Source organism: Mirounga leonina, unplaced genomic scaffold, assembly GCF_011800145.1.
Source record: "Mirounga leonina isolate KUSES-001 unplaced genomic scaffold, KU_Mleo_1.0 Mir_170, whole genome shotgun sequence".
Classification (NCBI taxonomy): Eukaryota; Metazoa; Chordata; class Mammalia; order Carnivora; family Phocidae; genus Mirounga; species Mirounga leonina.
Window position 1 is genome coordinate 2,690,949 of NW_023270433.1, and position 20,663 is coordinate 2,711,611.

The 20,663-nt window shown below is 63.7% G+C and overlaps 1 protein-coding gene across 1 annotated transcript in view; it reads right to left on the reverse strand.

The window, feature by feature from the left end:
* The window catches only part of RXRA (retinoid X receptor alpha), an 88,576-nt gene extending 76,050 nt beyond the window's left edge, over window positions 1-12,526 (reverse strand). The window contains exon 1 of the mRNA XM_035015488.1: window positions 11,958-12,526. The gene's annotated coding sequence lies outside the window, so the exon portion shown is untranslated. The remainder of the gene's footprint in view (window positions 1-11,957) is intronic.
* Between the last annotated feature and the right edge of the window lie 8,137 nt (window positions 12,527-20,663).

Below are 20,663 nucleotides of genomic sequence, written 5' to 3' on the forward strand. Positions count from 1 at the left end.
GGGGTCCGCCCCCACAGCCCAGGGCCCTCCCCCCCAAGGCCTAGAGTCCTCCCCCAAGGGCCCAGTACCCTCCCCCAAGGCCCGGGGTCCTCCTCTCGAACCTTCCCTAGTGGCCTCGAGTCAGACAGAACACCTGCCCTCAGACCTGTTTTCCCCTTCTGTAAGATGAGAAGAGTCAGGAGGTGGCAGAGTCTTGGCCAGGCCCCCCACTGTCGCCCCTCTACCCAGACACTGCCCCAAGCACCCAGGCCCCCCCACCCCGAGAGCTCTCACTATGCAGAGCCCAGCAATGCTGCAAGGACCGTCCCCCAGGGGCAGCGCTTTCCCTTCACCCCTCCCTAAGAGTACCCTACTGTCTCGGCAAGGTTATCAATGGGAGGGGGCAGAGGACAGGCAGCTGCAGACCCCAGAAATAGGGGCTCGGCCACGTTCTTCCTGCACCCACTGTACTGAAAACGTGGGGATGCCAGACTGTGGGATGCCCCCACAGTCCCAGAGCTCACCCCCCCCAGTCAGGGGAACAGACGGGAGCCCCATCAGCAAACCCTCAGAGGGAAACAAGCAGGCTGAGGTGGCTGAGGGTGACCGTGGGGGAGAGGCCACAGCAGTTATGGGGGTGACACCCAAGTGAGATCAGAAGGAAGAAAATGGGGGCCACGGGGTGACATGAGGAAGGGCATTCAGGAGGCACAGCACGTGCAAAAGCTGTGAGCAGGAAGAGGGCTGGGAACATTCTAGCAACAGGAAGCAGATCGGCACAGCTGGTCTGCCTCCCCAGCAGGGACCAGTGCCAGGACCAGAGTTGGGACTTCACCCCAAGGACCATGCCAGCGTGGGAGAGATCTAAAAAGGACGGCACGATTGGGGTCAAGCGTTTCGGAACAAGTGAGCACTTCGAGCAGGCCCTGTGTGGCCCCTGACAGCAGATCACGCTGGGCTGTCGCCCACGCCCCCACGTGCCCCACCCCAAAAGCTGCTGCCAGCCCCCAACACGGTCCCTACAGGGAAGGCGAGGAAAAGACACCATCAGACGCAGAAGACACTGGGCCTCAGGCGTGGGAAAGAGCCTCCAAGGGGGGAGGGCATCTAGGAGGGCTTCCTGTAGGAGGGGGCATCTGGGCATGACATGCAAAGCAGGTGCAGTAACACTGTCACCGTCCCGCCGCGCGGCGCCCACTCGCACTCATCTGTGCCAGGCGCTGACCCAGATTTAGTCATGAATGAAGCGGGTGAGTCGAGACTCTAATTACTTTTCACTTTCCCTGGTCATGCATTATGCATTGACGGTGAGTGGGGGGCAAGAGGAAAACCGCGCAGCACAATTAATTTCAGCTTCAATTGTTCTCCCCCTCCTTGTGCTCCCCCCCACCCCCTGGGGAAGAACCTTTTTTAGCTCGTGTTTCACAAATGCCTTTAAGGATCAAGGAGGTAGCGGGCACCGCAGGACTGGGGGGCACCCAGGCTGCCATCAGACGCTGAACTAAGACCCAGGAGGAGGAGCCGGGCCAGGAACGCGAGGTCCGAGTGACAACAACGTGTACCCCACAGTGGTGGGGGGTGCGGGATGGCGGTCCCTGCTGGCCCGAGGCCACCCGGACCCCGACGGAAGCCTCTCAACCCCAGGCTCCTCACCGCAGCCCGGCTGCCTGCACACTGGCCCTAGGGCGGCCACGGAGGGCCACACACCCACCACATGTGCCCACCGCTGGCGGCCGAGGGGACGCGAAACCCCACCTCTGCGTTCGGCCCAAACTTTCATCCTCCTCCCCAGCACCTCCACCCCAAGGAGCAGGGGCAGCCTCAGGCAGTGCAGACATCTCCCCGAGACACCCTGGTGGGGGCCGGTCTCGCCACCCGACCTTGCGGAAACCGAGGCCCTTGCCCCAAACCGCCCCCTACCAGGTGCTCGCTGTGGCCTCTGGGGCGCAGCCCCTTCCATCTCCACAGACACTCTGCACTGGGGCAGCTGGAGCTTCGGGGGGCTGGAGGTGCCTTGCCCAAGGAACAGAGGCCCTGTGAGTGCCAGCCCCAGCTCCCCACCAGGCAGCCCCCCCCCCCAGAGGAGGGCTTCAGTGCTCCCTTTCAGGACCACGTCCACCTGTCAGGCTCACAGTGACACGAAGGGGGGCCCCCGAGCCCCATCCTGCCGCCGCCAGGGTGCTGGGACACCAGGCACTGCCGCCTAGGGGTGGCGGGGACCCGAGCCAGGGGAGCCCTGGAGGAGGCTGCATGCGTGGAGAGTGGCCAGAGCAGGAAGCTGGCAGGTGAAGAGGCAGTGCGGGTGGGAACCAGAGGCAGAAGCCACCCTGGCTCCTGAGGACCGAGGGGTGTCCCGTGTGGTGGCAGGAGGAGCAGGGCGGACAGAAGGAAAGCCAAGCCAGGAGGCAGTGAGGACTTCATCCTGCAGCACTGGGGAACCACAGAAGGTGGTGCACTGGGGGAGTGCAGACTGGGGTAGGGGGTGGGGAGACACCCCCAGGCTGAGCCCAGAGCCCCGGATCCAGCCCCACCCCCAATGTCCTGCTGGGAACCCAGAGGCAGGAAGCCAAGGGCTCTACTTCCCACCTTGGAGAGAAATCTGGGCCCTGTGGCGGATGCCCAGGGTTGGGGTTTTTGTGGAGAAACCTCCGGTTTCCCCCACCCTGCGGCTGCTGAGTCAGGAGCACAGGGGTGGGACCCGAATCACAGACCCTTCCAGCAGCATGGGCAGGGAGCCAAGTCCGCTGGCCCCAAGCCTTGCCAAGCGCCTACTGCACACCAGCCGGATCCTAGCTGAGTGAACCAGCTCCTGGCCCCTTGCCACGGCAGCAGCCCCTCCCAGGACCGTAAGCCACACCATCCTCACTCCTCAGCGCTGGGAGGGACCCACTTGGAGCTGGGGAAACTAGGGCCCAGGGCACACGAAGGTGGACTTGTCCCCGTTTGGCCCAATCCCTGCCTGGGGTATGGAGCAGATGGGGGGATGTCAGGGACCCTCTGAGGACAGGGACACCCAGCTCAGGCCTGGGGACCAGCTTCAAGGGGACGGAGTCCCAGTGGAATCAGACTCTAGGGACAAGAGGGCAGAGGCCAGGTGGGCACACCAGGCAGAGGGCACCTGCACAAAGGCTCAGAGGTGGGAACGCACAGGGCACGGCCCTGCCGGGAACCCCTAGAGGCTCCGCTCTGCCCGTGGGGACCCCCAAAGGAGACTGGTAGGCCTGGGGTGAGAGCTGCTTGGGCATGCCCAGCCCACCCCACCCTGGTGGGGCCAGGAGGCCCGGCAAAGGGCCGGAGGGCACTGCAGGCAGGAGGGCAGAGGGCAAGAGGGCGGGGGGACGTCACATCTGCTGACCAAGCCCCCGCCCCCACCGCCTTCGGGGAGAAATGCTCTTTCCCACAGTTACGAAAGATCCTCTTTGCTTGAAGAAGAAGGGGAACCCAGAATCATTCTAGTCCAGGGCTCAGTGTTCACTCACTTAAGTGGGGGGCTGGTCCCCAGAGAGCCAGGGGTCCCTCCCTGACAGAGCCCACCCACCTGGACACCCACCCCTACCCAGGACCCAGGGAGAGGCCTGTGGGGACTGGACGGGAAAACGTAACCCCCCAGTCCATGCCAAGGCCACACGTGGCAACAGGTCTCAGTTCCTGACCCTGGAGATTCCTGGTTCCCAGGACGGTTCTGGAGCCAGCTGCCCTGAAACCACCCCTCCCAGGGGAGCAGAACTTTCACATCCTCCCCACACCACCCCGCCCAACAGAGCACTCCCACCTCCAGGCGCCTCTGGGTGCTGACGGGCAATCCCTCTCGTGTCCCAGCACCAGAGCAAGAAACCGGGCAGATGAGGACACTGAGGTTCAGAGGGGCCCCCAGCCACCACCCTCCCTGCTCCCAGGCAAGAACTGAAGGTCTGGCTCTACTTAGGTTCACCTCCACTCCCACCCCCAAGCAAGTGTCATCACCCCACTTCCCAGACAACAAAGTCCAGGCTCCAAGAGGGAGGTTGGCCCAGGCCACACAGCTGTGAAGGCCTGAGTACGAGCCCAGCCGCCCCAGCACCCCCGAGCCCCCCAGCCCACACGGCTTCCTAGGCTAGGAAGAGGAGCCCCTCCGCCCTGTGATAACAAGCAGCCCCACCGGCCAGATGCCCCCCCCCATACGCCACCTCCCAAGGGCGGGGTGGGGAGAAATCCCGTAAGCTCTGGGCCTCTCCAGGGAGGAGGTGGCCCCCACCCACCTCAGCTGCGGGATTCGGTTTCCTGGCCTGTAATCAAGGGATTACCCACAGTCCCGGGGCCCACACGTGCACACATGCACCACCCACATCACTCACACTGCGGGATTCGGGCAGGACTACGGCGGCCTGCTGTGCTCCCCGAGCCAGCCAGGGCAGGAAGGGCCAGGAGGGAGGCCGGGCAGGTTCGTCCCCCAGTGCTGTCCACTACCTCCTAGGGCCCGAAGCCCCATTCTCACCAGGCTGGCCTGAGCGCGGCTGGGGCCGCCCGTGTCAGCCCGGGAGACCACACCTGGCGTCCTGCAGGAAACGGGGGCCCGCAGCCTGTACCTGGAGCCCACCCAGCACCTCCAGGATGGCAGAGGGTCCCAGGTACCAGTGGGGCTCGGCAGGATGGGTTCAGGATCAATGGGTGCTTGGCCTCTGCCATTACCACCAATGACGGACAAACGGACACAAAGCGGGCCCCGCCAGTGCAGAGGGGGGCGGGCCAGGCCCAGACGCCCTCACCAAGTCTGCGTCCTTCCTCAGTCCTTGGGAGCCCTCCTGACCCGCTGAGCCCGGAGCTGCCATCCAGACCCACCTGTCCACGCTCCAGCCATCGGCCATCCAGCATGCAGCAGGCACTGTAAGTCCTGGCAGGGTGGGCCTGTCCGTATCCCATGTCCCCATCCAGGTAAGCAGCTCCCCGACATCCAAGCCACCTGGGCCTTCCATCCTGACCCTGTGTACGGCCCACGGCGGGTCCTGGATAAACCCTGCCCCCACCCCATTCTGCCCAGCCCCTCCCCACTGAAGGCCTGGAACGGGCAGCACAGGGCAAAGTCCCATGCTGCCACCTGTGGGAACTTGGCAGCAGTATTCCGGCTTTCTGTGCCTCAGTTTCCTCGTCTATGAAAGACAGGGAGAGGGCGTGGCACTGGCCACCCCGCACCCCAAGCTGTGTGACCTTGAAGAGCTGCCTGGCCTCCCTGAGCCCAAGCCTCGTCTGTACACGGAGTGCCGTGGTTTTGGCACAGGCCGCAGTGGGCACCTGGTGGACTGCAGCAAGCTCATCCCGCACCCGACACCACCCGAGCCTGGGAGCACCGGGGGTCTGGTGCTTTCTCCAGCCTGCTCTCACAGTTCGGGACCCCAATCCACCAAATGCTGGCATGCTGCCTAGCTCTGCTCACACAGGCAAAGTCCCCAAGACCCCTCACCCTGGGCTGGGCCAGGAGCCCTTAGGGAGTCGTCCCCTAACCTGGGGTCTCCACGTGCCCCACAGCCAGCAGCACCCATCACGGGAAGACCCCAGCTGGCCAGCCGCTCCAACGACCCCCGCCCTGGGGGTGGGCTTTGCTGACCCCACAGCACGGCCCGTCTCTCAGGGGGTTGGCCCAGGGCCCTTGGTGCACGTGGTCTGAACAAGACCAAGTCCAGCCCTGCTCTCGACACACCCTGTCCAGCAGGTCCAAGGCAGGAACACTGCACATTTATCTACCCACATGGCCACAGCCCACCCCACCTGGCACATACACCTATACCAGTCACCCTTTCTTCTCTGTCACGCCACCCCAAGCCTCAGCCTCCAGCTGAGAACCAGGGAGGGGTGTGAGGAAACCGAGTCATGCACCAAGACGCACCCACTACCAACACCCCCTCCCCCACCGTGGCTGGTCCCAGAGGATGAAAAGGGGCCACTGCAGAACTATATGGTGAGAGGGTGAGTTCCCTGTGACCAAGTGAGTGCAAGCCAAGCTGCCGAATCCCCCCTAGAGTCACATATACTCATCTTCTCTGAGGCCCCAGGCCTGGTCCAGGAAGCCGGGTGGAGACTGGAGGGCGGGGGCCTATCTGACCCAGAGTTACTAAAAAGAGCCAACGGGGAAGTAAAAATAGGAAATAAAAATAAAATTGCTCCAGCCAGCCCTGGTTGTTTGTGTAGGAAACAAGGCATCTACCGCCCCACAAGGCGGGCTCAGCACCGGGCCCCTCCCAGATGAGGAATGTCTCCCCCAGCCTCCAGCTGCCAAGACTTCAACTACACACCCAAGCCTCAAAGAGGAATCCTGAGGATCTGGTTCAAATCCGAGCTCTGCCATCAACCAGCCAGGTGACCCTGGGCAAGGAGCTGAGCCTCCCCCCATCAATGGGGTACAAACCCAGCCCCTGGGTACAGAGGGAGGGAGGGAGGGGTGCCACACCACGGTCCACACAAGGCTCCTGGTACCCCCACATGCCTCTCTGGCAGGTTCCCCCAGACATGTTCCCCTCTGCCAGTGCCCCATCTGCACGCTCGCTCTGCTACCCAAGGTGGGCAATCAGAAAATAAAAGCACCAGACTAGAGTGAGAGACAGGATCTGGCTCCTGGCTTGCCCCAGCTCACCATGCGGCAATCAGACCTGAACTTCCTCATGGAACAATCAGAGGAAGCCTTCCTTCCTATCCTTTCCTGTTAGGCCTGTCCAGGATTGGCACTAGGCTCATTCATACTAAAGTGTGCATGACTGACCCTGGCTTCAGGTCTGGCTCGTTCTCCAGGGTGTAGAACTGCGCAGAAGAGTGAGCTGATCCTGGAGCTGAGACACCCAGCCAGAGAGCAAGGAAGGCCCATGTGGGCCCAAGCATGTATGCCATCCCCTCCTACCCTCTGCCGCATGAGGACCCTCCACTGCTGGCCCCGTTCCGTTAGGCACCTGCTGGGTCAGCATTCAACCTGGGCCTGGAGCAGTGGGCGTGTTGTGGGCGGGCCCCAGCAGCCCCCTGTGCTAGTTCAGAGTGCCCCTGTCACCCCAGGAGCCCTCACAGGCCACCCCTCGATCTGACACTCACAGCCCCCTCCCGGGGGAACTCAAGTGGGCTAGGGGGGTTGGCCAGGGAAGTCTGGGGGTGACATAACCAGCCTGACCCAGCACCAGTTGGCCCCAAACCACCCTCCCCATAACAGCCCACTGTCTCCCTAGAACACACATCGGCTCCCAGCCCTCTCCATCCTCTGGCCCTCACGAGAAAACCCCAGTTCCTCATGTAACTCACCTACCCACTAGCCCCTGCTGCTTTCTTAGCACTGCCTGGTTCAGACCCGCCCAGGCCCCCCGCGGCACACCCGTCTGCACGGCCCGCCCCCGGCGCACGCCCGTCTGCACAGCCCCCCACTGCGCACGCCCGCCTGCACGGCCCCCAGCGCACGCCCGTCTTTACGCCCCCCCCAGGCAACACGCCCGTCTGCATGGCCCCCCCCCCACGCACACCCGTCTGCACGGCCCCCCAGCGCACACCCGTCTGCACGGTCCGCTCCGCCCTCACTGAGAAAGGCAGCCCATGAGAGGGCAGGACCATCTGCACCCTGGACATGACTATGCTGGCCAGCAAGAGTGGGGGACCGAGGACACACAGAACACACACTCGTGCACACACACACCCAGGCTTGCACGCTCACACAGGCTCACACACACACCCACTCACACACTCATACAGTGCACCCTGGCCCCAGACAGGAGGGAGGCCGCCAGGTCCCTCTGCCCCATGTGCATCTGGCTCCAAGTCCCTGGGGAGAGTCAGGGGAGGGCAGGAGTGGGGGAGCGCATGGAGCAGTGGGCCACAGGCCCAGCACCCTCCAGCCGACAGACCCTCAGAACCTGCCAGAAAGCATGAGGTGGGGCTCCCCGTGGCCGGGAGCCAAGGACAAGAGGTAGGCCCTGGGCCCCTTGACCTCCAGGTCCTGGGGCCAAGCTTGACGTCAGAGACCCGAGCAGCCCACCTGCCACAGGCACAGAGGCCGCCGACCCGGGTCACAGGGTGCAGTCCCGGGTTCCGGCAGGTGGGGGCCACCACGCACCAGGCGGCCAGGGGGATGACAGTGGTGACCACAGTCCCCTGGTTCTGTGAAACTGGGGGGTGGGAGAAGGGGACACCAAGAGGTGAGAGTCAGCAGGGCAGGGAGGCCCAGGTCCAGGGCAGGCCATCTCCTCACTGGGGGTCCCTGAGACACCCCCACAAGGCCTGATCACTACCCCGAGGCCATGATCTGCCTGCCCCCCACATCTTCCCCCACCGGGCTGGACAGAGCACAGGGCCTGGCCTCGGGGCTGGACTGGAGTGGTGGCCGAGGGGGTGAGGGGCACTGGCTGCCCCTCTGATAACAAGCTCTGCAGCTTATCAGCCGCGTCCAGGCCCCTCCCCCGTCCCATCGCTACCCAGTGCAGGAGACACAGTGCCCACAGGCAGATAAGGCTCAGGACTGGGCTGCAGGCCGGGAGGCTGGGCTCGCTGCTGCGGGCAGACGCACGCGGGGAGCACGCCTCTCCCAAGACCTGCAGCCAGCAAAGGCACCGGGAGACGTGACCTTGCCCAGTGACCCTGGGCCTGGCCAGAGGGACTAGGCATCCCTAGTCCCTGAGTGGGGGGGGCAGTCAACCTGGAAGCAGAGCTGCCCACGGGCCTGCAGCTGGGAGGACTCAGATCACGCCCTGACGCCAGGCGGCCCTCTGAATGCCGCAGCATGCTCTCTTTGTGAACTGCATCCCACCGCAGCCAGAAAGAAGTCGGCAGGAATCGAGTGCCTGGGGGGGGGGGCAGGGGGGGGTTCCAGGCCGAGGGCCATGCCTGCACACTTGCCCACCCTCCTAGGCCAAGGAGGGAGGCCCAGAGAGGCCCTACACATCCCAGGCCGCTCCCCATGTCCCGCAATCCGCAGGCACCCCAGAGCCACTATGAACCCTGTTTGCAGGTGTGGACACTGAGCTGGGACCCAGACCAGCCCGTTCGGCCAAGGCACATGCTCGGCACCACCCGGCTGCCTGGGCACAGGTGGCAGGAGCCCAGCACAGGCCTCCCGTGTCTCAGGTGCCTGGGGCCGGCCCTCCCAGCATGCACCAGACAGGTGCCCAGCGAGGAGCGTACTGGGCGCAGGGGGTGGGGGGAGCCGGTCTCCAGCCTGACGATCTAGGACAGGCCACACCCCAGCTGTGTCCCCCAGTGCAGGGCCAGGGGTGGAAGGAACTTCTTCCAACGGCTGCCAAACACATCTTCCCACAGACCGTCCAAGAGCTGGGGGCAGAGGGCACAGGGGGATGAAGCCACAGGAGCCCGGCCAGAGCCGAAGGATGTCCCGCACTCCCCCGCGCCCCACGGCAGGGATGGGGTCCCCCTCCTCCTCAGGGTGCGGGGGGCTGCCACCTGCCGCAGCCCTGCAGCCACAGCCGCATCAGGCCGAGGGGCACCGCTCTCCCCCCAGGGAGCCCCAGGCCGGCAGTCCCCACCACAAAGAGCAGTGCCGAGAAATGAAGGGGGGGTCCTGCCTCCAAAGTCCGGCTCCAACACCACCCCATCTGCACAGCCTAGAAGGATCCCACTGACGGGGCGGGGGCCCTGACCTGCTTCCACCTCTGCTCTCCGTGGGGCCGGAGGGGTGACCTCCTCCCGCTGCCAGGCTTTCCTGCCTCCCCCGCCGCCCGGTACCGCACATCCCAGCCCTGACCTCTCCCTGCGCTCCAGCCCCGCACAGCTGCCAGACCTCTCCCGGGGGGTGTCAGAACGCATCCCACACTGAAGTCCCGATCACCCCCAGACCTGCCCCTCTACAGCGCTCTGCGTTGGGTAAAAGGCTCACCATTCTTCCAGGCACTGAGGCCACAAGCCACGTCCACCTGGCTACCACCCCCCACCCTGCCCTCCGGCCCCGCTTCTGACACAGCAGCAATAACAGCTCCAAGCTCCTGGAGACAGAAGACCCAGGGCCTCCTCCAGGCCCCCTGATTCCAGCTCTCCCCTCAGCGGCTCGGCTCTCCCACATAGGCAGATTCAAGGAGCTCTGCTCTGGGGTGGCCCCTGACAAAACAAAACTAACACACAGGTCTGAACGTACAGACACTGACTCCTCCCAGACAAACTCCTATGCATCCCTCAGGACCCAATTCGGAGGGCCCAACCCACCAAACACCAGGGCAAGCTGATAACACTCCTACGCCCTGCCTGCCTTCAGTACGCCTTCCTACCACCACACTCACACTGTCTCCCCCCGCCGGAGTGAGAGCAGGGATGACATCAGACCAGCCAACCTCAGCTCCACACTCACTACGTGTGACCTGCCCCGAAATGCCATCAGCGCCACTTTGCACATAAGAAACCCGAGGCCCAGAAAGGTTTTAAAGATCTGGCCCAAGGTGACCCACTCAATTGGCAGCACTGAGTCCATCTCTGTTCTCTGACCCCAAACCCCTCTCACCCCCTTGGGGGGTGGGCCTCACTCAACTCTGCCACCCCAGCAGAGCCAGATGCCAGTCAGACAGACGGATGGATGAACAACAAACAGGCAGGCGAGATGTTTGCTCTGGACCTCTTGGTCAGGCCTTGATCCTCGCCACCCCCTGCCGACCCAGTTTCAACAAGACATGCTTAGCGGCAGAAGAAGGAACCAGGCCCTGACACGGGTGGTCCTTTGGGGCTGAGCGTCCTTCCCCATATGCATCTGGGCATCTGGGTCCAAGGGCAAGCCAGCATCTCTCCAGCACCAGGGGGCAGCTGCAGCTAAGGTAAGCAGAGCGGGGGTGGGCAGGGGGCCTGCCCCGTGGGCAGGAATGCATGGCGCTGCAGGCTCCCTCGAGGGCACCAGGGGACCCTCCAGGTCAGGATCCTGGCCCATCGTCCCAGACTCTCCCTGCTCTCCCTGCTGCACTTCCAGGAATCAGCACCAGGCTGCACACCACAAGACTCCCTTCCCTTGGAAGGCCGGCAGACCCCCAGGAGAGTGATTCTGCACAGGGGTAATAGTTTTAAAAGCCAACTTGGCGAGGGGTAGGCTCCCCCCTACGGGCCCTCTGAAGTGCAGAGAGCAGGGGAGGCATCTGCAGGGCGCACTAATTCAATCAACAAACATTTCGCAAGCCGGGGCAGCGCCTGGCACCGTGGCTTCAGCTGCAAACAAGACCTAGGAGCCACCCCACGGCGGAGGAGGGGTGGCCTGCAGCCTCAGGGACCCGAGGGGGACAGAGCCACGCCCTGGCAGCCACGCCTGCCAGGGGTCCTGGCTGGGAGCAGCCTCACGGCCGCACTTCCACCTCACCCCCCAGCTCCTCCAACCTCCTTCCTTCCACTTCACCAACGCAGAAACCGAGATAAAGAGGGAGGAAGTAACATGCTCCAAGGCGCAGAGTTCCCGTGGCAGAGCCGCAATGGGACAGTCAGGGGGCCCGAAGCGGGCCACCGCTCCCCCAGGCCCGTAGTCTGGAGGGGAAGGCTCCCTGGGGTCCCAGCCTCGGGGCCAGGCGGGCCCAGCCAGCCAGGAGGGCTGGAGCCCTGACCTTGTGCCCCCGCAGACAGAAAAAGGAAGAGGGAGGCCCCAGCTGCCCTCCCCGCAGTCCCTGCCCCTCCATGTGGGCCCAGGAAGGCCAAAGCCGGCACTGCCCTGCCCCAGGGGTCACGGCCTAGCACCCAATGCCTACGGTCCCCACCTCCCAGCCCTCCTCCTGACCTTGGTCCTGGGCAGAAAGTCCAGCAGCAGGGGTGGGGTGGGGACGGTTCCCCCACCTCCCGTGGACTCTGGCCTCATCAGTTTTTTCCTCAGTGCAGGGAGGGGACAGCCCAGGGCTCACACAGGAGGCCCCTGGGCAAATGACACCTAGCTGCCACCAAGAAAGGGGCAGGGGCCGCAGCAGGGGGCACCGTAGGGATGGATGGAGGATATGGGGACAGAGAGGCAGGGTGAAGAAAGGACCCCCCGGCTGCTCCACCCAGAGAGGGACCCAGCAATGGCCACTCACCCCAGGAACCCGAGTTCTAAGCGAGTCTAACAGGTGGTGGGCCAGTATGGATCATACTCCAGACCAGCACGTGTCAGGGCCTAGGAAATAGAAGGGACATCAGGCCACCAGCTCAGAGCAGCTGCCAACAGCCAGAATAGGGTCTGCCAGGTCAGAGCCAGGCCCACCGCTACCCTTAACCCCTCACAGGGTTAATCATTCCCAGACCAGCTGACTACACACATCACCACCACCACCACCCGCCGATGCTCACATGCTTCCTCACCAGCACAGACCTATTAACCGAGCCAGCAAGGGGCAAGCCACGGTAGCCTGGCCACGCAGTTAGATTCTTCTACAATCCTCCAGGGAGGACCCCTACCAATTTCCACATGGGCATTCCCCTCCATATCCTTGGCTGGGGCCAGAAATCCCTGGGGAGGGTCCACCCATTCTCTCTACCTTGATTCCCTTTCCACAGCCCACCCAACAAACTCCTATTCATGCCTCAAAACCTAACTGCAACAACACCTCTCCTGTGAAGCCTCCCCAGGCAGCTTACAGGGGAGGAAACTGAAGGCCAGACAAGTGAGTCTGCCAACCCAGGGCCACACTGATTCCAACTCAGAGCCGGCCCTCAGTCCTCACTCCGGGCAGCCGCTCAGCAACAAGCTGTGAACACTGGAAGGCAAGGAAGAACAAGTGGTGTTTGATGAAGCAGGAGAGGCTCCAGGGCCACGTGACACGGAGCAGAGGCCTGGCCTCCACGCTAGGGGCAATGGAAAACCATGGAGAATTCCAGGCAGGGGAGGTCAGAGCCCAAGGAGAGAGGAAGCTGGCTTGACCTTGGGTGGTCAAGGTCCCCACTGCCGCCTACAATGCCCGGCCCCCATTCATAAGGTTCACGATTTCCCCATTACAAGCTACTTGCCCCGAAATGTTTTACCCTAACACTCCCAGTTCAGACCCAGAGCTAGGCCCAGCCAGAGTGACCCCATGCCCCAGCCCGGCCAGCTCAGAGCCCGTGGCCTCCTAGCACATAGGCACCTCACCCCCAGCCCAGGGCCTGTCCCCCTCAACCCAGGGAGGGCACAGAGCCATTTCCTGAGAAGCTGGTCCCCAGCTGTGACACCCCAATCAGACAGCCACCAGCTTACGGGAACCAGGCCAAGGTACCAGGAGGGAAGGGCAGAGACCTCTGGCAGCCAGAGAACCTCAGGGAAACCGAGCCCAGGAAAGCAGGTGCCTGCCCAGGCACGCAGTGAGCTGGTCAGAGAGCACACCTGGGCCGCCCACCCCCCCCACCCTGGGCTGCACGTCCACACGGAAGCGGCTCTTCTGCCCCGCACCCAAGCAGGGCAAGACAAGGGGGCCCCAGAGACGCCCCCCACCCAGAGCTCAACTGTCCAAACCTCTCCCAAGAGCAGCAACAACAGTCTCTGCTGAGAGCACCCCAAAGCCGCTCTGCACAAAACCAAGCCCCAGGGGAGGGCACAGTATGCATCACCTGTCTCCAGGAAGGACCCCCACCTCGGCCTGGACCCCAGGGCTCGCCTTCTGGGCCTTCACCAGTCAGAGCACCTTAGGCATGTCTTTCGACCTCCCTGAGCCTGAAGCCTTCATCCCAAAACTGTGGCCCAAACAGCCGCGCTCGTGGGCCTGTGCACATAGTGAGCTCAGCCTGGGGACAACTCAGTACATGGCTCCCGCTGTGGCCAACACAGTCACCTTGAAGTCACTGACCAGTGCCACCCAATGCCTGGCCCCGCCTCTGAGGGGCAAACGACGAGCCAAGGGGGTCCTCTGGACACAAGGCCTGGGTTCACTGCAGAGCGGGGACTGGGCCACCCCTGAAGCCCCTTGCTGGGGCACTGGGTGCATCCTCCACAGGGTGGGTATCCAGCTGCCACTGACAGCCAGTCGTGGTGTCTCCTCCGTCCCAGTCCCCAATCAGCCAAGCACGGCCTGGAGCTGGGCGCTGCACAACCACACACCCTTGAAATGCGCCCCGCCCCCAGGAAACCCCGGAACCGAGGGAGGCAGGAGGGCGGCCCGCACACGAGGAGCGCACCAGGGCCGAACACCTGCTCCACCAGGATGGCTCACAGCCCCCCAGCCCCACAGGTGCCAAAGCCGCACGGGTCCCCACAGGGCAGCCCAATTACCCCGTGGGAGGCACGAGGACACAGCAAGGCGAAGGGCCAGTGGATCTGGCAGCGTGCCTTCAGCCCCGGCCCCTGGCACCGAGCCCAAGCTGCACCCACCGCCCCGAACCGCACACTAGACACAAACCAGCTCTGGCTGGGGAAAACAAGCAGGCCCCCAGAAGGACACGGCTAAGGACACCACCTTAGAGCCGATGCCACAGACAGTGAAGAGGGGAGAGAGGGGGTCGCAGGCCCCCCGGGCGCCTCCTCCAGAGAGCTCTGGACAGGCGGTCGTCCATCGGGAGCCCGTGAGCGCGGCGACTCTGGCCACCTGGGCTGTCACTGCCTGACCTCTGCCCGGGGCCGGTGGACACTTAAGCTAAATTGGTCAATTATGGGATACTTAGATCCCTCCCCAGGGCTTCCCAGCCTCCCTCGGTTCTGGGCCGCAGCACCAGGAAGCCTGTTGAATCAGTAACCTCATTACAGCCGGGAGGCCACACCCGGGGCCGGCTTTGAACTCCACAGGGTTTATCCACTGCGCCGGAGGATTTACACACCGCCTGGCTCAGGCCCAACTCACACTCCCCTCCCCTCCCCTCCCCTCCCCTCCACACTGGAGGCTCCCTCTCCTGAGACCCATCACCACCGGCCCTGTGCCCCAAACACAGCAGGGAAACTGAGACATGGAGGGAAACTGCTGCTCAGATGGGTCCACGGAGGTGCAGGGAGGCCAGGCTCTGGGTCACCCCAGAAGCAGGGTCTCAGACCAAGAGTTCCCCTTTTTGTCCCCAGCCCCAGCTAGCAGAGCTTGGAGGCACCTCTCTCAGGAACTCGGAGCCTAGGGCCAACTGAGAACGTCTCAGGGGGGACAACCCCAAGTTAATACTTCACACCAAAGCCCTGTGGTTCCAGCCCCAAGGCCAGTCCCAACATGGCCCTGGGGTCCCTGCCCCGACCCCAGGACGCCCAGCCTCCCTGCCCACCATGGACAGCCTGTCCCCCCAACTTGACGGGTGCCCTGGGTCTAGGACTCATCTTCCTAGACCTGGGCTTGAGCCCCTTTGATACTCTTTTGTCATCTTTCCCAGAGCCCCGCTAGCACCCCAGGCCCTGGAATATCTCAGCTAACGTGGGGACAGGCGCAGAGGCTGGACAGCATCTCCCCCCAAGGACAGGCCAAGGGCTCGAGGGCCAGGAAGGGAGAAGGGGACAGGAGGAGAGCCAGGGGTGCAGCAGGAAAGGACTCCTCTCCCAGCCCCATGATCAGGGATGGTAGAGACCCGCGGTCTGGCCCCGGGGCCTGGCCTGACTGCCCCCCCCACCAACCCCATGGAGGCCGCTGCACTGAGTGGCCCAGCCAGGGCAAGGTCAGCAGCCCACACAGAGCAACACCTACCAAGTTGGGTTCCAGGCCCACCTGGGACCCCTCCTCCCTCCAGCTCCTGCCTGCCTCCAGCCCACCCACTGCAAAGAGCTGGCGGCCTAATCGCCACTACGACGCCACCCCACCCACGGCCCCCCAGGGCCCCAGGCCCCCACACCCCTGACCTGCACCCCAGGCTCTCACCTGGACATACGGTACCCTGCCTCACATCCTGCCTCCTTTCACACGCACCACCTCTCCCAACGACAGCCACGCGGGCCTGGGGGCCGGGTCTCTGGGCCCCTGGGCCTCTGTCTCTGCGGTCCCTGCCCCCGGAGGACCCCTCCCCCCACCACCTGTGGCAACCCTGCCTCCCCTCCAGAGCCTACGACAGAACCAGCTCCAACTGGAAGGTTCGCCAGCCCTCCCCTCCTCAGACCCAAATCCGTGGGGTGGCAGAACCAGGCCAGCACCCAGCAGCTATATACCACAGTCCAGCCAGCAGGCCTGGGTCCTCCTAAGGAAGAGCTCGTCAAGGCTGGGAAGGCCAGGCATGTGCACCTGTGCCTACACTCGCGAGAGTGTGTGCAGATGTGCACGTGTGTGTACACATGGGTTTGTGCGTGTGAACGTGCGTGGACATGTGGGTTCGTGTGTGCACATGCGCACGTGTGTGTGTGTGTGTGTGTGTGTGTGTTGGGAATGATGATCACAGAGACAAGCCCCGCCCTGCCCTGGGGACCTGGCGTAGCCATTCTAGCCCAGCCACCTGCCCCCTAGTTACCTCAGGAATTTGCTGCCAGACAGCTCAGTCCTGGCTGGGGGGAGGAGGTGCGCACCAGGCCGCAGGGGTCCTCGGGCTGTGCCTCTGACTCCTGACCCAACCCATGGCTTTCCAGCCCATCAGCAGCCCCCCGCCCCCACCAAAGACAACCCTGGATGAGGATCAGGGGTCTCCACTCCCAGAGGGCCTTCAGTGGGTAAAAGCGGACCTTTTGCAGAAGGGACATAATGAAGCTTCAACCCTCCACCGAGTCCTACAGAACAGAACACTCATTCACCCACGGGCCCAAGATCCATAACAGAGCTCCTAAGGAGCCAGGACAGGGCACAGATCCAGGCCCCGGGAGGCAAGTGGCTTCTGACAATGCCACCTGAGAGTCAAGAGGCCTGGGGGAAACAGCACTCCCATCCTGGGGGACAGTTCTGACCCACAGGCTCAGCAAAGGCCGTGACGGGCCTCACAGAAGGGCTCACTGAGCCTGCCTCCGTGAAGCCTCCATGAGGTCTTGAAAATCAAGTCCCAAGTCCACAGCAGGTGCCCAAAGACTGCAGCCATCAGCATCCTCCAAAGGGGCAGAGCAGAGCCTGGAACAAGTTGGGAGAGGCTTAGACAAAGGGGTGGGCCAGGGCCACAAGGGTCCGTCTGGATTCCGAAGACGAGGAAATCAGGCCCCAGGAGGCCACCCAGGGGCACAGAGACATGGAGACACAGGGACGCGGGTCTCGGGGACAAGCGGACACACAGACCCAGGGATGCGTAACCAGCACCTCCGGGTGGGGCACCAGGCAGGGCCCGACGGCAGGGGCCAGAGCTTGGTGTGGCCAGCGCTGTCTGAGAGGGAGAGAGTGAGTGGGCACGCACCCACCCTTCCCCTGCATCAGCCACGCCGATTTCATTTAGCAGCTTTCTGCCCCATTTCGCGCTCACTCAGCTGCCAAGCACCACAGCTGCTTTGTAAGTCCAGGGGGCAACGCCCCTGTCTGTGAGGCGCGGGGGCACGACTGCGGAAGGGGGTGCAAGCGAGTCCCTTGCCCCACCCGCCTGCCCTGGGCCTCAAGGAGAGGCCTTGCAGAGTACAGGCTGGGCAGGGGTGGGGGCACCCAGCCGAGGGGCCACATCAGTGCTCGCTCAACTCAGAGGCTGGGGGCACCCTCCCTTCCGCGTCTGCGGCTCGCACTTGAGAGCCCAGGCCACCCGCTCCACTTCGGGGTCCGGGGCGGTCCTGCACATCAGACCTGGGCCGCGCCCTGACCCGGGCAGGAGGAACAGGGAGGCCTCGGCCACAGGCCTCACCTTCGAAGAGGGGCCATCAGAACAAACGGGCTGCCTTCCCCAGCACCCGGCAGGAGCCAACACCAGCGTCCATTCTATGAGACACGCAGGCAGGCCACGCGCCTGGGCAGCAAGAAGAGAACTGGGCGCCCAGCATGGGACCACCAGCCCAGCAAGAGAACACAGCCCTCCACGCAGGTGCTGCTCCTCGTGCTCACCCCAGGGGTGGCTGGGTCGTTCCAGAGAGAGCGGGTGGGGGGGGAGAGCAAGTGACAAAGGGGCGTGACTGGGAGGGGAGCGAGGGGAGGGAGGAGGCTGGAACGGAGTCTCCCAGAACATAAATGTTGCCGGCAGGGCAGTGCAGGGGAGGGGCTGGACGGGAGTGACTAGCCCTCTCCCCCACCCTTCCACAGCATCCCTCAAATCAATCCGCTCAATGAGCATGAGGACAAAGGTCTCGAAGGTGATTCCCCAAATGGGTACCAGCAGCACCAGCCACCCAGGCTCTGAGTCCGTACACCCAGAGTCCCGAGGGCCTGGACCCCTGCCCCACCCCTAGAGCCACCAATGGCCAGTTCCCACGGGAATGGACACCCCAAAGCCCTGGCCACCAAGGCCCACTACAAAACACAAAAAAGCCAAACTTCGACAAACTTGAAGCCAGTGGAGAAGGGATGGAGGAGCAGGTCTTGGCTTACAAAGCCTCAGCCGGATGACAGGGCCCGGCCTGGGCCAGCTCTGCAGCCCCGGCTCCGTGTCCAGTGGAGAGCAGCTGAGCTGGCCCAGGAGCCTCTTCTCCCAGAGGATGGGCCTCACTCGCCACTCGAGCCCACAGCCCTGAAACACACCAATGGTGCAAAGAGCCCACGCCACCCAAGAAAATGGAACTGTGCAGGTGGCTCCCGTGGGCGCTGGGCATTTAAGGCTTTCACCACGCCACCCTCTGTGAGCCAAAGTCTGTGCCACCTGGAATCACCCCGGAGCCACTCTCCTGATCCCAGGGCCCTGGGCATGCACACGCAGCCCCTCCCGGGCAGGGGACCCACCCCTGATCCCCCATCCTGGGCCTGCACAATTCCACAGCCACCCCCTCCTCCTTTCCCAGGAGAGGACACAGAGGGGGTGAAGTGGAGGCCAGAGAAAGCAGGCAGAGGGCCTCCTGGAGGAGGCGCAGTTCCCGCAGGCCCTGAAGGACAGACACAGCTGGAAGCACCCCGGGAACTCTCCAGCAGCCGCCCCTGGGTGAGCAGGGCTGCCGGCTCAACTCTGCCTAACCCTAGCTCCCAGCCGCCGGCCCTCCCCACACGGCCCTTCCCGGGGCCAGCTCATTCCACCCACGTCTGGGCAGAGGGGTCCGTCTACACGGCGGGCCCAGGCAGGGCAGCTTGAACCAGGCAAGCCCACAGGCTGCAAGGCCTCGGCCACGGGCAGGCTGCAGTAAGGGCTGTTTTTCTCGCCCTGACACTTCTCCTGTCAACAAACAGAGCCCCCTCCGGAGTTTACCAAAACAAACGCCCCAACAGTCGGCAGTGCCCAGGCCTAGACAGAACTGCCTCAGCAGGCCGGACTCCAAGCCCAGACTCCAAGCCCGGCCTCCCCAGAGTCATGTGACCCTGTTATTTCGGGAGGCCCCGGAATGCGCTCTATTTTGGGTCCCTCGGGGCTCTGATGTTACCAGAAGCCCCTCACCAGGGATCCAAGCTCACTCAGGTCCCCGAGAGCCCCCCAAAGGATGGCCAGTGGGCCTATCACTCTGCTACTGTCCGCCCCTTCCCCCCAGGCCAGTGAGCGACTGCCAGCCCAGCAGGGTCTGGCCAGGCCTGAGACCTTTGGGCCTCCCTTGCAGGCCCGGCCTTCTAGCCCCACCACCCAGGTGGGTTCCAATGCAGGCCTCCCCCACGGGTGTGCAGGGCACTGGGGAGCAGGGGCAGGAAGCAGGGGCTGCCTTGGGCCACCTACTCAGCCCCCAGATCGATATCTTGGGCTCGTCCCTGCCCCTCACCAGGTAGTTCAGTGGGCAGCAGCCAGGAGACTCCCAGGTGGGTGAGGGCAAGTGCCCAGACCCACCAAGCCCTAAGGCAGTGGGTGCTGGGGGAGGAGGCCCTCTCTCTGCCCAAGGCCCCGCGAGTGCAAGAGGCGGGCGGTGAGGCCTTCCCAGCAGTGCCAGGGCTGGCCTGGGTTGCCAGCCGGGCCCTGGACAAGTGAGCGGGCCTTCCAACACTCACCCCCATGAGGGATTAGGCTGTGTTTACAAAAGAGCTTGGGCAAGTAGCTGCTTAATCGGACCTTCAACTCCACTGCACTTCAGAGCTCGTCACAAGCTCAGAAAAAAATAAAATGTCATCAGAGCCCAGGACTCTCCACTCAAGCCACCAGCCTGGGGGAGGAAAAGCCTCTGAGTCTCTGAGGGACCCATCCGGGATCCTGGGGCACTGGCTCAGAGGCAGGACCTCTCCTTTCCATGGGGCCTCCAGCACCGCCAACCTGCAGCCCAGGCCCTTCCTGTGCCAACTCCCAGGACCCTCCCAGGACCCTCCCAGGACCTCAGAGCCAGAGACCTTTCCTGCCCCCAGTACCCAGCCAGGGCCCTGCCATGTCGGGGGTGGGGCGCAAAGACAGAGCGGAGCATTCTTGATCCAGAAGGCATCCTCTGGGAGAGCCTAGCTCTGTGTGCCTGTGTGCATATGAGTGTGCAAAGCCTCAGTGGGGGAAAAGGAGAAACAACTTAGCTTTCTTTTCTCTTCCACACACACTGGCACCCACAGACTGGGGGCTCAAATCCACAATCTACCACTTTGCATCCTGTGACCTCAGCTTCTCCTAGCCAGTTTTCTCATCTGCAAAATGGGCGTGAGTGCCCACCCGTGGAGGCTTTGGGGAGGACCAGACTCCTGCAAGGAGGGCACTCAGCTTGGCACCTCTGGAAGTCTTCATCTTACAAAATCAGAGAGGGGGTCTTCCTAGATCACACAAACCTAAGAAACCTTGTTCTCAGTCTCCCTGCAGCACCCTGGTTTGTGAGTGGGCTGCCGGGGGTCTGAGGGTGCTCAGATCCTCACCCTGACCCCTGGGGGGGTGGAAGGCAGCTCCACGCTGGCTCACCTCCACCTCCCAATCTCGGCAAACGTCCCTGCAGCTGTGCTGGGTTCTGACCGCCA